General features: G+C 46.1%; 1 protein-coding gene across 8 annotated transcripts in view; it reads right to left on the bottom strand.

The window, feature by feature from the left end:
- The window catches only part of LOC132385628 (zinc finger protein ZFP2-like), a 29,658-nt gene extending 18,903 nt beyond the window's left edge, over window positions 1–10,755 (bottom strand). The window contains exons 1-3 of one of the 8 annotated variants that reach the window (XM_059957801.1): window positions 10,716–10,755; window positions 9,821–9,967; window positions 3,872–3,986 (exon numbers count right to left, since the gene is read on the bottom strand). The gene's annotated coding sequence lies outside the window, so the exon portion shown is untranslated. Of the gene's footprint in view, window positions 1–3,871; window positions 3,987–9,820; window positions 9,968–10,488; window positions 10,658–10,686 lie in introns of those variants that run through there. The other 7 variants (XM_059957800.1, XM_059957802.1, XM_059957798.1 and 4 more) reach the window with 7 other exon arrangements.
- Between the last annotated feature and the right edge of the window lie 6,984 nt (window positions 10,756–17,739).

Raw genomic sequence — 17,739 nt, 5'->3', positions numbered from 1 at the left:
CTTACCGATATCCTTCCTATAGTTAACTGACCAGAACTGCGCACAATACTCCAAATTTGGCCTCACCAATGTCTTATACAATCTCACCATAACATCCCAACTCCTATACTCAATACTTTGATTTATGAATGCCAGGATGCCAAATGCCTTCGTTACAACCCTGTCTACATGTGACGCCACTTTCAGGGAATTATGTATCTGAACTTCCAGATCCCTTTGTTCCTCCGCGCTCCTCAGTGCCCTACCATTTACTGTGTATGTCTTACCTTGATTTGTCCTTCCAAAATGCAACACCTCACACTTGTCTGCATTAAATTCTATCTGCCATTTTCTGGCCCATTTTTCCAGTCAGTCCAGATCCCTCTGCAAGCTTTGAAAGCCTTCCACGCTGTCCACAACACCTCCAATCTTAATGTCATCTGCAAACTTGCTGATCCAATTTACCACATTATCATCTAGATCAACAAACAAAATTGGTCCCAGCACAGATCCGTGAGGTATACCACTAGCCACAGTCCTCCAGTCTGAGAAGCAATCATCCACTACCACTCTGTCTTCTCCCACACCGCCAATTTCGAATCCAGTTTACAACCTCTCCATGGATACCGAGTGTCTGTACCTTCTGAACTAACCTCCCATGTGGAACCTTGTCAAATGCCTTACTAAAGTCCATGTATACAACATCCACAGCCTTTTCTTCATCTACTTTCTTGGTAACCTCCTCGAAAAACTCTACAAGATTCGTTAAACACGATCTACCATGCATAAAGCCATGCTGACTATCTTTAATCAGCCCTTGGCTGTCCAAATATATCCAATCTCTCAGAACCCCTTCCAATAATTTACATACTACTGATGTCAAGCTCACTGGCCTGTAATTACCTGGTTTACTTTTGGAGGCTTTTTTAAACAACGGAACAACAAGAGCTACCCTCCAATCCTCCAGCATCACACCTGTGGCTAAGGATATTTTAAATATTTCTGCGAGGGCCCCTGCAATTTCTACACTAGTCTCTCTCAAGGTCCGAGGAAATATCATGACAGGCCCGGGGTTTTATCTACCTTTATTTGCTGTAAGGCAGCAAGCACCTCCTCCTCTTTAATCTCTATATGTTCCATGACACTACTGCTTATTTCACTTCCTTCCATATACGCTATGCCAGTTTCCTGAGTAAATACTGAGGCAAAAAACTGTTTAAGATCACCCCCATCTCATGAGGCTCCACACATAGATGACCACTATGATCTTCTAGGGGACCAATTTTGTCCCTTTCTATCCTTTTACTCTTAATATACTTGTAGAAATCCTTCGGGTTTACCTTCACGTTATCTGCCAAAGCAACCTTACGTCTTCTTTTTGCCTTCCTGATTTCCTTCTTTAGTATTTTCTTACATTTTCTATACCCTTCGAGTACCTCATTTGTTCCTTGTTGCCTATACCTGCTATACATCTCCCTATTTTTCTAAACCAGATTGCCAATATCCCTTGAAAACCAAAGTTCCCTATGCCTGCTAACTTTGCCTTTAATCCTGGCAGGAACATGCAAACTCTGCACTCTCAAAATGTCGCCTTTGAAGGCCTTCCACTCACTGAACACATCCTTGCCAGTAAACAACTTATCCCAATCCACTCTTCCTAGATCCTTTCTCATTTCCACAAAATTGGCCCTTCGCCAATTTAGAACCTCAACTTGAGAACCAGACCTATCCTTATCTATAATTAACTTGAAACTAATGACATTATAGTCATTTTTTACAAAAACATCTAGAATCCGTGGAAAGTTAAAATCCCCTATTAGAACTTTCTGTTTCTTACATCGATCTGCTATCTCTCTACAGATTTGCTCCTCCAACTCTCCCTATTGGGCAGTCTATAATACAACCCTATTAGTGTGGTCACACCTTTCTTGTTCCTCAGCTCCTCCTATGTTGCCTCTGTAGACAGGATAGCCAGGAGTGCTTGTCTACGCACAGCAGTGATACCCTTGGACTCACTTTACACCACATGCTGTCAGAGCAGCGCTGCCAGGATAATCAAGGACAAGAACCACCCAGCCAACACACTATTTGTCCCACTTCCCTCCAGAAGGTTCCGGAGGTTGAAGATTCGTACGGCTAGATTTATGAACAGCTTCTTTCCAACTGTGATAAGACTGCTGAACAGATCCTGACCCTGATCTGGGCCATACCTTCCAAATATCCGGACCTGACTAGCACTACCTTACTTTCCCATTCCTATTTTCTAATTATGATTTATAATTTAAATTTTTATTATATTTACTTCGATTTGTACTTCAGGGAGTGCGAAGCGCAGAAACAAATATCACTGTGATAATTGTACGCTCTAGTATCAATTGTTTGGTGACAATAAAGTATTAAGTATTAAAGTATTACTTTCCCTGACTAGGAATGCCACTCCTCCCCCTATCATGTCTGAAACAACGGAACCCCGGAACATTAAGCTGCCAGTCCTGCCCCTCCTGCAACCGAATCTCACTAATAGCAATCCCATGTGCCAATCCACACCCAAAGCTCATCTGCCTTATCTACAATACCCCCTGCATTGAAATAGATGCACCTGAGAACAGTTCTATCACATACACATCTTTGTTTTCTGTCTAAACATGCAGTCCTCGCATGACCGTTATCCTCCTCCACTTCACTACCTGCTCTAACACTCTGGTTCCCCTCCCCCTGCAAATCTAGTTTAAACCCTCTGGAGCAGCACAAGCTAATCTACCCACAAGGATGTTAGTCCCCCTCCAGTTCAGGTGCAAACCTTCCCATCAGAACAGGTCCCACCTTCCCTGGAACAAAGCCCAAGTGTCCAGAAACATGAAGCCCTTCCTCCTGCACAATCTCCTTAGCCACGTCTTCCTATTTCTAGCCTCACTAGCATGTGGCACAGGTAGCAATCCTGGGATCACAACCCTGTAGGTCCTGTCCTTCGACTTTGCACCTAACTCCCTAAACTCTCTTTGCATGACCTCCTCCTCCTTCCTATCCAAGTCATTGGTCCCTACACGGACCACGACATCTGGCTGCTCACCCTCCCTCCTGAGAATACCAAGAACTCTATCCGAGATATCGCAAACCCTGGCACCAGGGAGGCAACAGACCATCCGGGATTCTCAATCTCTCCCACAGAACCTCTTATCTGTCCCTCTAGCTATTGAATCCCCTATCACTACTGATCTCTTCTTTTCCCTCCTTCCCTTCTGAGCTGAGGGTCCAGTCTCGGTGCCAGAGACACGACCACTGCAACTTGTCCCTGGTAGGTTGTCCCCACCAACAGTATCCAAAACAGTATACTTATTATTGATGGGAACGGTCACAGGGTGCTCTGCTCTTTCTATCTATTCCCCTTCCCTCTCCTGAATCACCCAGCTACCTACCTCCTGTCTTTTAGGGGTGACTGTCTCCCTGAAACTCCTGTCTATTTCTGCCTCTGCCTCACAAATGATCCGAAGTTTTCTAACTCGGTTTGTCAGGAGCTGCAGCTGGATGCACCTTTTACAGGTGTAATCAACAGGGACAACTGTGCTATCCCTGACTTCCCACATACTGCAAACGGAGCACTCGACTGCCCTAACTGCTGCCTCCATTACCTACTCCTGTTAATTAATTAAAAGAACTTACCCGGCCTTACCTCACTGGGAGCAAGCTCGTCCTCGGTCTCTGCTCGCCGAAGCCTCTCGAGCCAAAGCCTCAAAGCTCTACTCCTACCCTGAGCCACTCACACACTGGCCACTCCTCTTCAGTTACCCTCCTTTTATATGTCCCTGCCAATTACCTCAAGTACTCACTCCCCTCTAATCAACACTGTTTAACCCTTCAGTTGCCCTCCACGCTCCTTTTAAAGCACACTCACCTCAGCTGCTTCCCAGTACTCAGCGCTCTCCCGAGCCCCTCGCTCCTCCTCCTGCTGCGACTCTTCTCACTGGCTGACGTCCACGTGCTTGAGCAGTCTTGCTACGATCAAACTGCTGAAGAAATGGAATTGTTTAAAGAGATGGGGAGGGGTGTAGAGTTCAGCGCAGTTTAGAGTTGGGGGTGCAGTGGTTGGAGAGGTTTACAGAGATGGGAGGACTGTCAGGGTTGGAGGGGTTTACACATGGGGATGGGTGTAGTGGTTGGAGGGGTTTACAGAGATGGGAGGACTGTCAGGGTTGGAGGGGTTTACACATGGGGATGGGTGTAGTGGTTGGAGAGGTTTTGAGAGATGGCGAGGTGAGTAGGGGTCAGAGAGGTTATGAGATAAGTGGGGTGTAGGGTCGTATGGGTTTACAGAGATGGGGAAGGTTGTTGGGTTTGTTGGTGTTTACATAGACGGGGAGAGATGTAGGGGTTTTACAGAGATGGGGAGAGGTGTAGTAGTTGGAGGGGTTTACAACGATGAGGAGGGGTGTCGGGATTGGTGGGGTTTTGAGAGATGGGGGTGTGTAGGGGTCAGACAGGTTATGAGATGAGGGGTTGTAGGGTCATTGAAGGGGTTTACAGAGATGAGCAGCTTTGTAGTCATTGAAGGGGTTTACAGAGCTGGGGAGGGGTACAGTAGTTGGACATGCTTACAGAGATGTGGAGAAGTGTAGGGATTGGAGTGGTTTATAGAGGGGAAGAATTTAGAGTGGTTTACAGAGAAGGGCGGGATGCTGGGATTGGTGGGGTGTACAGAGGAGAGGGTTGGAGTGGTATATAGACATGGGGAATCTGTTGGGGTTGGAGGTGTTTATGGAGATGGGGAGGCTTTTGAGAGTTGGGGAGGGATGTAGGGATCGGAGAGGTTCAGAGTTGAGGGTTGGGATTGGAGAGGCTTACAGAGATGGGGAAGGGTGTAGGGGTCGAAGGGGTTTTGAGAGATGGGGAAGGAGTGGGGGTCGAAGGGATTTTGAGAGATGGGGAGGGTGTAGGAGTCGAAGGGGTTTTGAGAGGGGGAGGGTGCAGGGGTCGAAGGGGTTTTGAGAGATGGGGAGGGTGTAGGAGTCAAAAGGGTTTTGAGAGATGGGGAGGGTGTAGCAGTCGAAAGGGTTTTGAGAGATGGGGAGGGTGTAGGAGTCGAAGGAGTTTTGAGAGATGGGGAAGGTGTAGGGGTCGAAGGGATTTTGAGAGATGGGGAGGGTGCAGGGGTCGAAGGAGTTTTGAGAGATGGGGAGGGTGTAGGAGTCGAAAGGGTTTTGAGAGATGGGGAGGGTGTAGGAGTCGAAAGGGTTTTGAGAGATGGGGAGGGTGTAGAAGGGGTTTTGAGAGATGGGGAGGGTGTAGGAGTCGAAAGGGTTTTGAGAGATGGGGAGGGTGTAGGAGTCGAAGGGGTTTTGAGAGATGGGGAGGGTGTAGCAGTCGAAGGGGTTTTGAGAGATGGGGAGGGTGTAGCAGTCGAAGGGGTTTTGAGAGATGGGGAGTGTAGCAGTCGAAGGGGTTTTGAGAGATGGGGAGGGTGTAGGAGTCGAAAGGGTTTTGAGAGATGGGGAGGGTGTAGGAGTCGAAGGGGTTTTGAGAGATGGGGAGGGTGTAGGAGTCGAAAGGGTTTTGAGAGATGGGGAGGGTGCAGGAGTCGAAGGGGTTTTGAGAGATGGGGAGGGTGTAGCAGTCGAAGGGGTTTTGAGAGATGGGGAGGGTGTAGGGGTTGAAGTGGTTTACAGAGATGGGGAGGGTGCAGGGGTCGAAGGGGTTTTGAGAGATGGGCAAGGCTATTGGGGTCGGAGGGGATTAAGAGATGGGGAGGGATGCAAGGGTCAGAGGGATTTACCGAAATGGGGAGGGCTGTTGGGATTTGTGAGGTTTTTTTGAGATGGGAATAGGAGTAGGGTTGGAGAGGTTTACAGAATACAAACCACATTTAGTCTGGCCTCTACTCTTTGACCAGTTAGGCATGCCTGACCCAACTAGCAGACAAAGCATAAGGCCTGACTCCAGCCAACATTACTCTATGGGTCACTGAGGCACAAATGCCAAGGAAGAATCAGCTTTCACTCTAACTATACCAAAAATCTTGCCCTCAGCTGTCTGTGGCAGTGAATTCCACAGATTGACCGCCCTCTGGGTAAAGAAGTTCTACCCCTTCTCTTTTCTAAATGGGTGTCCTCTATTCTCTGGTCCTGAAGTTCCTCGCTCTAGGAAACATTTGCTCCTTATCTGTTGTTGCCTGAGTGAAGTCACCAGAGTAAAGTACTGACAGATTTGAAGCAGCTTCTTATTCGACAACAGAAGATAAAGCAAACATTTTATGGAGATGCTTTCAGTCAAAAGGTCTGCCTATGCACAGCACTACACACATTATTTGTGCTAAAGATCAAAGAAGATTCAGATCAGGTCAAACAAATTTATATTTACAATCTTCCCACCATCACACCCAACACAAGTGTTTACCACTCTTGCATCCATGCAATGAAATGTCGACTGGACCATCAGGTAAGTGCCTGTTTCATGGTCTGTGAACCTCTTGTTCAGAAATGCATTACAATCAAATCTACAATTCAGATCTGAAGCCTGGTGGCCAAAGTTATCTGCTAACCCCAAAAATTGCTACAACAGTGGTTCTCTTGGAGGAATAACTTATCAGCCTCTGCTTTAACTTTATCCAAAGTCTTGCCCCCAATATCTGGCAATGAATTCTATAGATTCACCACCCTCTGGGTAAAGAAATTCCTCCTCTTCTCTGTTCTAAATGGGTATATTCTAATGCAGTGCCCTCTGGTCCTAGACTTCCCCACAAAAGGAAACATCCTTTCCACATTTCAATATTTGATGGTTCGTTCTTTCGTTCTTTCTTAAATTTTAGAACATTTGATGGTTCTTAACAAGATTCCTCCTCATTCTTCTGAACTCAGCAAGTACAGGTCTAGAGTCATCAAGCTCTCCGATGCCAGCATATCCTTTCTTGGATAAGGACCTAAAAATCCTCATAGTACTCCAAATGTGTTCTGACCAATGTCATCACTAATAAGTAGTGTGGAGAATATCAGATTCAACATCAACCCCTGCTAAACACCAGATCAATGGCAGCCAACCAGAAATGGCCCTTTATTTCCACTCTGTCTCCTCAGTCAGCCAATAGTCTAGCCATGCTGGTATATTTCCTGCAATACCATGGGCTCTTATCTTGTTTAGTGACCTCATATGCGGTATCTTATCAAAAGCTTTATGAAAACCCAAGTTTATCCTGCCATTATTCCCTGAAGAAGTCCCTTAAGTAAACCATGCTGACTGGCCTATTTTATTGTGTGCCTCCCCCATACCCCTACAGTTTATCTTTAAAAATGGACTCTAACATCTTGCCAACCATAGTACATTACAGCACAGAAACAGGTCTTTTGGCCCTTCTTGGCTGTGCTGAACCATTTTTCTGCCCAGTCCCACTGACCTGCACCCAGCCTCTATACACCTCTCATCCATGTACCTGTCCAAGTTTTTCTTAAATGTTAAAAGTAAGCCCGCATTTACCACTTCATCTGGCAGCTCATTCCACACTTCCACCACTCTCTGTGTGAAGAAGCCCCTCTCCCCAATGTTCCCTTTAAACTTTTCCCCTTTCAACCTTAACCCATGTCCTCTAATTTTTTCTCCCCTCTCAGTGGAAAAAGCCTGCTTGCATTCACTCTATCTGTACACATCATAATTTTATATACCTCTATCATCTCCCCTCATTCTTCTATGCTCCAGGGAATAAAGTCCTAACCTATTCAACCTTTCTCTGTAACTCAGTTTCTCATGTCCCGGCAACATCCTTGTAAACCTTCTCTGCACTCTTTCAACCTTATTAATATCCTTCCTGCAATTCGGTGACCAAAACTGCACACAATACTCCAAATTCGGCCTCACCAATGCCTTATACAACCTCGCCATAACATTCCAACTCTAATACTCAATACTTTGATTTATAAAGGCCAATGTACCAAAAGCTCTCTTTACTACCCTATCTACCTGTGACATCACTTTTGGGGAATTTTGTACCTGAATAGGTCCCTCTGTTCTACTGCATTCCTCAGTGCCCTACCATTTACCTTGTATGTTCTACCTTGGTTTGACCTTCCAAAGTGCAATACCTCACACTTGTCTGTATTAAACTCCATCTGCCATTTTTTCCAGCTTGTCCAGATCCCTCTGCTGCTGGAGACCTTTAATTTCCTGTCTTTTACCTCCCTCCCTTCTTAAGAGTAGAGTGACGATTTTTCAGAAGCTACTGATTCTTTAAAGTTCACCACTAAAGTCTCATACAGGTTGTTGCCCATCTGGTCCAGGTGACATCCACCTTCGGCAATTCAGGTGTTGAAGGACGTTAGTGATTGCAACTTTTGCGTTCTGCTGGCAAAATTCGTACTTAGTTTGCTCATCCTTCCTTTTTTCCCCATTACAACCTCACCAGTATAAATCACCATCACCTTCAATGTCTACTTTTGACTCTACTCTTTATATCTCCGAAAAATAAAAAAAGGCACCCTCTTTTATGTTATACACTAGCTTACCTTCGTATTTCACATTTTGTCTTCCTATTGCTTTTTGAGTTGGCTTTCATTGGTTTGTAAAGCTTCCCAATCGCTATATTCTCAGCACTCCCTTTTCTTTTCGTGCTGACTTTGACTTCCCTTGTCAGCCATGATTGCCTCATCCTCTCTTTAGAATACTTTTTCGTCTTTGAGATGGATCTATCCTGTGCCTTCTGCATTGGCCTCAGAAACTCCAGCCATTGCTGCCATGCTGTCATCCTGCTAGTGTGTCATTCCAATCACCTTTGGCTCTATCGTTCCCTTTTTCCCAAAGTAATACTGATACATTGCAGAGGGTCCAGAAGAGGTTCACCAGGATGTTATCTGGAACACAGTCATGAGCTAATGTGCAAGGAGAGTTCAGACAAACCTGGGTTGTTTTCTCTGGAGTGGAAGAGGCTGAGGGGAGATCTGATAGAGCTTGATTTGCATTACGAGAGATACAAATATGGAAGACTGCCGGTATTTTTACCCCCATGTCAAAACATCTCATGCACATAGAGGAACCTCTGGAATCCATTGCCACGGACAGTTCAAAGAGCAAATCATTGGGGATATTTGTTTGATTAATGAGGAAGAACAATGGTTAGTTTCTCAAGAACTAAAGCTGATGGGAGGATTTTGCTTTTTTTTCCTCCCCTCCCCCATGCTGCACTAATTAACATTTTCATTAACTGAAAGGTAAACTCATCATCTGAGATTAACTGAGAACTGTATTTCTGTCCCGAGATCCTAATGCTTGGATAGCTGGAGGTCCCGTATAAAAGTCTTATCCATAAGCTAAGGATGCATAGAGTTGGGGGTGATGTTTTAGCATGGATAGAGGATTGGCTAACAGAAAGCAGAGTTGGGATAGATGGGTGTTACTCTGGCTGTCAATCAGTGGTGAGCGGTGTGCTATGGGGGTGGGTGCTGGGCCCACAGCAGTTCATGATATACATTAACAATCTAAAAGAGCGGACCCAGTGTAGTTTATCTAAGTTTGCTGATAATACTAAATAGAATGAAAAAGGAAAGTGTGCAGAAGAGATAGAGAGTCTGCAGAGAGATGTAAATAAGTTAAGTGAGTGGGAGATCTGGCAGATGGAGTACAATGTTGGTAAATGTGAGGTCATCCACAATGGAAGGCAAGTTGGAAGAGCAGAGAATTATTTAAATAGTAAAAAAAAATTGCAGCATGTTGCTGAGCGCTTGTGCATGCATCACAAAAGGTTGGTTTGCAAGTGCAGCAGGCTATCAAGAAGGCAAATAAAGTGTTGGCCTTCACTGCTAGAAAAATTGAATTTAAGAGCAGAGAGGTTATGCTGCAACTGTACAGGGTACTGGCGAGGACACACCTGGAGTTCTGCGTGCAGTTCTGGTCCCCATACTTGAGGAAGGATATACTGGCTTTGGAGGCAGTGCAGAGGAGAATCACTGGGTTACTTCCAGAGGTGAGGAGGTTAGACCATGAGGAGAGGTTGAGTCACCTGGGTGTGTTCTCACTGTAATTCAGAAGAATGAGAGGAGATTGTACAGAAGCATATAAAATTATGAAAAGATAATTATGATAGATAAGACAGAGGCAGGAAAGTTGTTTCCTCTGGTAGGAGAGACTAGAACTAGGGGACGTAGCCTCAAGATTCGGGGGAGTAGATTTTGGGACGGAGATGAGGAGGAACTGCTTTTCCCAAGGTGGTGAATCCATGGAATTCTCTTCCATATTTAAGACAAGGTTGAGTACATTTTTGCATTGTAGGGGGATTAAGGGTTATGGGGAAAAGGCAGGTAGGTGGAAATAAGTCCATGGCCAGATCAGCCATGATCTTATTGAATGACAGAGCAGGCTCAACTGGCCAGATGGCCTACTCCTCCTCCTATTTCTTACTTTCTTAAGAGCTCGACAGTGTTTAGAAGATCTATCCGCTTGCATTTCCTCCGCCTGTGCTTGCAAACGGGGAAAACGCTGGTAATTTCACCTATGGCTGCCTTTCTTCCCAGAAGTCGCTACGAACAAGAAACGCACCTGTCAACCAAGAACCCAGCGATGCGCATGCGCCGCTGAAATGGTGCCAGCGCCTTGGTTCATCGGCGGAAAATCTCCCCAGGGCCCGGGGACGAATCGTCGGGCCGAGGAGGAGGGAAAGGACCGGCACCCGCAGGGTGGCTGGACAGCACAAAGTGCCGCAAATCTCCGTCGCGTTTGGACGCCCGTGTGACTAACCTCCCCGCCGACCGAAGCCACGCTCCTACCTGCGGCCGATCATTCCGTGCCTCCTTGTCGACTGAGCGCATGCGCGATATCCGGGAACAAGCTGGGATCCGCACGCATGCGCGATAACCGGGAACAAGCTGGGATCCGCACGCATGCGTATTTGTGCGCCTGGCCGCGTTACCGTCCTGAGTTGGGCTCCGCTCGTCCCTCGGCGGCCGCTTTCTCCCGCCGCGATCATCTCTGGCGGTGAGGCCGGTCCACTTCCTGATGTTGTCCTCTGTCTAATTCCTTCTACTCTGCCTTCAAGTTCTTGAGATGTGTCCAAACTGGCGAGGTTTCCTTTGGACAACGGTTCCCAGAAGTATTGGCTTCGTGCCAGTCTTTTCTAGGATGAAATTGTTGGATCGCCTTTCAATAAGGATCCACATCTCCAATGCTGTCTACTTTTCATCAGCTGCTTCCAGAATCCACGTTTCACAGCCATATCGGGTTACTGGCCAGACAAGACTCCTGACAAGGTGTCAGTGCTCACAGAGCTATCTTTCCAGATGTCCCAGTGTCTGGTAGCGCTTGTGCGTGCCGTTGCCAGCCCTCGCCTTATTTCCTTGCTGTATTTGTTTGTGCAGTAATCATTGGTTGGGGTTCAGAACCCGTCAATGTTCGCTAAGCACTCAACAACTACCTTACGCAGCAATGCACTAAAAAATTAACGGGTATTCCGTGTGTCAAGTGTCAAAGTACAAAGCAGATAGAAAAGACACGGGATTCTGCAGGTTCTGGAAACGGAGCATCATCAAAATCAGGTTTATTATCACTGGAATGTGATGTGAAATTTGTTAACTTAGCAGCAGCAGTTCGATGCAATATATAATATAGAAGAGAAATAATAAAATAATAATAATAATAATAAATCAATAGGTAAATCATTTATAGTACACGTATTGAATTGATGAAAAATCATGCAAAAAAACAAAATAATATACATTTAAAAAAGTGAGGTAGTATCCAAGGGTTCAATGTCCATTTAGGAATCGGATGGTGGAGGGGAAGAAGCTGTTACTGAATCTCTGAGTGTGTGCCTTCAGGCTTCTGTACCTCCTACCTGATGGTAACAGTGAGAAAAGGCATGCCCTGGGTGCTGGAGGTCCTTAATATTGGACGCTACTTTTCTGAGATACCACTCCCTGAAGATAGACAATAAACAATAGGTGCAGAAGTAGACCATTCGGCCCTTCGAGCCTACACCGCCATTTTGAGATAATGGCTGATCAATTACTATCAATACCCTGTTCCTGCCTTGTCCCCATATCCCTTGATTCCCCTATCCATAAGATACCTATCTAGCTCCTTCTTGAAAGCATCCAGAGAATTAGCCTCCACTACCTTCCGAGGCAGTGCATTCCAGACCCCCACAACTCTCTGGGGGAAGAAGTTTTTCCTTAACTCTGTCCTAAATGACCTACCCCTTATTCTCAAACCATGCCCTCTGGTACTGGACTCTCCCAGCATCTGGAACATATTTCCTGCCTCTATCTTGTCCAATCTCTTAATAATCTTATATGTTTCAATCAGATCCCATCTCAATCTCCTTAATTCCAGCGTGTACAAGCCCAGTCTCTCTAACCTTTCTGCGTAAGACAGTCCAGACATCCCAGGAATTAACCTCGTGAATCTACGCTGCACTTCCTCTACAGCCAGGATGTCCTTCCTTAACCCTGGAGACCAAAACTGTACACAATACTCCAGGTGTGGTCTCACCAGGGCTCTGTACAAAAAAAGAGCAAGAGGATTTCCTTGCTCTTGTACTCAATTCCCTTTGTAATAAAGGCCAACATTCCATTAGCCTTCTTCACTGCCTGCTGCACTTGCTCATTCACCTTCAGTGACTGATGAACAAGGACTCCGAGATCTCTGTGTATTTCTCCCTTACCCAACTCTACACCGTTCAGATAATAATCTGCCTTCCTGTTCTTACTCCCAAAGTGGATAACCTCACACTTATTCACATTAAACACCATCTGCCAAGTATCTGCCCACTCACCCAGCCTATCTAAGTCACCCTGAATTCTCCTAACATCCTCATCACATGTCACACTGCCACCCAGCTTAGTATCATCAGCAAATTTGCTGATGTTATTTTTTATGCCTTCATCCAAATCGTTAACGTAAATGGTAAACAGCTGTGGTCCCAATACCGAGCCCTGTGGCACCCCACTAGTCACCACCTGCCATTCCGAGAAACACCCATTCACCGTTACCCTTTGCTTTCTATCTGCCAACCAGTTTTCTATCCATGTCAATGCCTTCCCCCCAATGCCATGAGCTTTGATTTTACCCACCAATCTCCTATGTGGGACCTTATCAAATGCCTTCTGAAAATCGAGGTACACTACATCCACTGGATCTGCCCCGTCTAACTTCCAGGTTACATCCTCGAAAAACTCCAACAGATTAGACAAGCATGATTTGTCCTTGGTAAATCCATGCTGGCTCAGCCCAATCCTATCACTGCTAACTAGATATGCCACAATTTCATCCTTAATAATGGACTCTAGCATCTTTCCCACCACCGATGTCAGGCTGACAGGTCGATAGTTCTCTGTTTTCTCCCTCCCTCCTTTTTTACAAAGAGGGATAACATTAGCAATTCTCCAATCCTCAGGAACTGATCCTGAATCTAAGGAACATTGGAAAATGATTACCAATGCATCCGCAATTTCCAGGACCACCTCTTTTAGTAGCCTAGGGTGCAGACCATCTGGACCTGGGGATTTGTCAGGCTTCAGTCCCATCGATCTTCTCATCACCGTTTCCTTCCGAATGTCAATCTGTTTCATTTCCTCTGTTACCCTATGTCCTTGGCCCATCCATACATCTGGGAGATTGCTTGTGTCTTCCTTAGTGAAAACAGATCTAAAGTACTCATTAAATTCTTCTGCCATTTCTCTGTTTCCCATAATAGTTTCACCCAATTCATTCTTCAAGGGCCCAACATTGTTCTTAACTATCTTCTTTCTCTTCACATACCTAAAAAAGCTTTTGTTATCTTCCTTTATATTCCTGGCTAGCTTGCGTTCGTACCCGTACCTCATTTTTTCTCCCCGTATTGTCTTTTTAGTTAAGTTCTGTTGTTCCTTAAAAACTTCCCAATCATCTGTCCTCCCACTCAACTTAGCTCTATCATATTTCCTATTTTTTATAAATGACCTGGATGTAGAGGCAGAAGGATAGGTGAGTAAATTTGTGGATGACATGAAGATTGGATGAGTTGTGGATGGAGCTATAGGTGGTCGAAGGTTACAAGAGGATATAGACAGGCTGCAGAGTTGGGTAGAAAAATGGTAGTTGGAGTTCAATCCGGACAAATGTGAGGTGGTGCATTTTGGAAGGACAAACCAGAAGACTGAGTACAGGATTAGTGGTCAGTTAATTAAGAGTGTGAATGAACAAAGGGACCTTGGGGGTTCAAATCCATACATCCCTCAAGGTTGCTGCACAGATTGATAGGGTAGTTAAGAAGGCCTATGGGATGCTAGGCTTCATTAACAGGGGGATTGAGTTCAAGAGTAGAGAGATCATGTTGCAACTCTACAAATCTCTGGTGAGACCACACTTAAGAGTATTGTGTTCAATTCTGGTCACCTCATTATAGGAAGGATGTGGAAGCTATGGAGAGGGTGCAGAGGAGATTTACCAGGATGTTGGATGGTTTGGGGAACAAGTCATATGAAGCAAGGTTAGCAGAGCTGGGATTTTTCTCTTTGGAGCATAGAAGAATGAGAAGGGACTTGATAGAGGTCTACAAGATTATGAGAGGCATAGATAGGGTGGATAGTCAGTACCTGTTTCCCAGGGCACCAATAGCAAACACTAGATGGCATATGTACAAAATTAAGGGAGGGAAGTTTAGGAAAGACATCAGGGGTATGTTTTTTTACACAGAGGGTTGTGAGTGCCTGGAATGACTTGCCAGGGATGGTGGTGGAGGCTAAAACATTAGGGGTACTTAAGAACCTCTTGGACAGGCTCATGGATGAAAGAAAATGAGGGTTATGGGGTAGTGTGGGTTTAGTACTTTTTTTTAAAGGATTATATGGGTCGGCACCACCTGGAGGGCTGAAGGGCCTGTACTGTGCCGTAGTGTTCTATGGTAACAGTGGATTAGAAGCTGTCCTTCAGCCTGTAAATATGCGTGGAAAGTGGCCAGTGAGTGAGTGGGCCAGTGAGTGAGTGGCTTTGACTCGAGAGGCTTCGACGAGGAAAGGTTGAGGATGAGCTGGTTCCCATTTAGATTTTACAATGCCTCCTGAGACGGTGATGTGCCTCTCCTGTGAGATGTGGCAGTATTGAGGGAACTCCCCTCTCCCGCAGAGTCACATCTGCCAGAATTGCTTGCGGCTGGGCGATCTGGAAGACTGTGTGAGGAATCTGGAGCAGCAGCTGGATGACCTTCGACTCATAAGGGAAAATGAGGCCGTCATAGATGAGAGCTACAGGGAGGTAGGCTGCCGGAAGCAGGTCGTTGGGTGACAGTCCGAGGGAGGAAAGTGAAGGAGAGTAGACAGGTAGTGCAGAGCACCCCTGTAGCCATTCCCCTGAATAATAAGTTCACCATCCTGGGCGCTGTTGCTGAGGATGACCGACCATATGCGAGCCACGGTGGCACTGAGTCTGACCCTGTGGTGCAGAAGGGTGGGACGGAGAAGAGAAGAGCTGTTGTCATTGGAGACTCTATAGTCAGGGGAGCAGACAGGAGATTTTGTGGATGTGAGAAGGAAACCCGCGTGGTTTGTTGCCTCCCTGGTGCCCGGGTCCGGGATGTCTCTGACCAGGTGCATGACATCCTGGTACGAGAGGGAAAGCAACCAGAAGTCTTGACACATTTTGGTCCAGTGACATAGGCAGGAAGAGGGATGAGGTCCTGAAGTGTGAATTTCCGGAACTAGGCAGAAGGCTGAAGAACAGGACCTCAGGGTGGTGTTCTCAGGATTGCTGCCAGTGCTACGTGATAATGATGGTAAGAATTGGAGGAGATGGCAGTTGAATGCGTGGCTGAGGAGTTGGTCCAGGGGGCAGGGTTTTAGATTTTTGGATCATTGGGATCTCTTCTGGGGAAGGTGGGACCTGTACAGATTGGATTGGTTGCACCTGAACTCGAGGGGGAGCAATATCCTTGCAGATAGGTTTGCTAGAACGGTTCGTGTAGTGAACTACATTACCTATCTGGACACGCTCCCCCCCCCCCCACCGCTGACTGATCCCGTGGCTCCTCCCACAGGCCCCTGTATAAAGGTGGTTGGAGGCACGGCTCCACCCTCAGTCTCCAGGATGTTGTGTGGGGATCTCTTGCTGCTGACTGCTCTATTCCAGCAAATAAAAACCTACACTTCACCTCACGTCTCCGAGAGTTATTGATGGTGCATCAGTTCAGGAGGGTTTAAACTAATTTGCAAGGGGGATGGGACCCGGAGTGATAGAGCAATGAAAGAAGAGCATGGAATAAAGCCAGATCTATCATATACAGAGGCTTTGAAAAAAGATAAGCAGAATAAAGGCTGTAAAGGTAGTAAGGTAGAAGGGCTAAAGTGTGTGTACTTCAAAGCAAGAAGCATCAGGAACAAAGGTGATGAACTGAGAGCTTGGATACATACATGGAATTATGACATAGCGGCCATTACGGAGACTTGGCTGGCACCAGGGCAGGAATGGATTCTCAATATTCCCGGATTTCAGTGCTTTAAAAGGGATAGAGAGGGGGGAAAGGGAGGAGGGGTGGCATTACTGGTCAGGGATACTATTACAGCTGCAGAAAGGGTGGGTAATGTAGCAGGATCCTCTTTTGAGTCAGTATGGGTGAAAGTCAGGAACAGGAAGAGAGCAGTTACTCTACTGGGGGTATTCTATAGGCCCCTTGGTAGCCACAGAGATACCGAGGAGCAGATTGGGAGGCAGATTTTGGAAAGGTGCAAAAATACCAGGGTTGTTATCATGGGTGACTTTAACTTCCCTAATATTGATTGGCACTTGATTAGTTCCAAGGGTTTAGATGGGGCAGAGTTTGTTAAGTGTGTCCAGGATGGATTCCTGTCACAGAATGTTGACAGGCCAACTAGGGGGAATTTCATACTAGAATGTATTAGGTAACGAACCGGGTCAGATCACAATCTGTCAGAGGGTTATCACAGTGATCACCACTCCCTGGCCTTTAACGTTATCATGGAAAAGGATAGAATCAGATAGGACAGGAACATTTTTAACTGGGGAAGGGCAAATTATGTTATAAGGCTGGAACTTATGGGTGTGAATTGGGATGATGTTTTTGCAGGGAAATGTACTATGGACATGTGGACAATGTTTAAGGATCTCTTGTAGGATGTTAGGGATAAATTTGTCCCAGTGAGGAAGATAAAGAATGGTAGGGTGAAGGAACCATGGGTGACAAGTGAAGTGGAAAATCTAGTCAAGCGGAAGAAGGCAGCATACATGAGGTTTAGGAAGCAAGGATCAGATGGGTCTACTGAGGAATATAGGGTAGCAAGAAAGGAGCTTAAGAAGGGGCTGAGAAGAGCAAGAAGGGGGCATGAGAAGGCCTTGGTGAGTAGGGTAAAGGAAAACCCCAAGGCATTCTTCAATTACGTGAAGAACAAAAGGATGACAGGAGTGAAGGTAGGACTGATTAGAGATAAAAGTGGGAAGATGTGCCTGGAGGCTGTGGAAGTGAGCGAGGTCCTCAATGAATACTTCTCTTCGGTATTCACCACTGAGAGGGAACTTGATGACGGTGAGGACCATATGAGTGAGGTTGATGTTCTGGAGCATGTTGATATTAAGGGAGAGGACATGTTGGAGTTGTTAAAATACATTAGGATGGATAAATCCCCGGGGCCTGACGGAATACTTCCCAGGCTGCTCCACGACGTGAGGGAAGAGATTGATGAACCTCTGGCTAGGATCTTTATGTCCTCGTTGTCCATGGGAATGGTACCGGAGGACTGGAGGGAGGCGAATGTTGTCCCCTTTTTCAAAAAAGGTAGTAGGGATAGTCCAGGTAATTACAGACCA

The sequence above is a fragment of the Hypanus sabinus genome (assembly GCF_030144855.1).
Source record: "Hypanus sabinus isolate sHypSab1 chromosome X1 unlocalized genomic scaffold, sHypSab1.hap1 SUPER_X1_unloc_2, whole genome shotgun sequence".
NCBI classification, from domain to species: Eukaryota; Metazoa; Chordata; class Chondrichthyes; order Myliobatiformes; family Dasyatidae; genus Hypanus; species Hypanus sabinus.
This window is presented reverse-complemented; position numbering and strand designations above follow the sequence as displayed.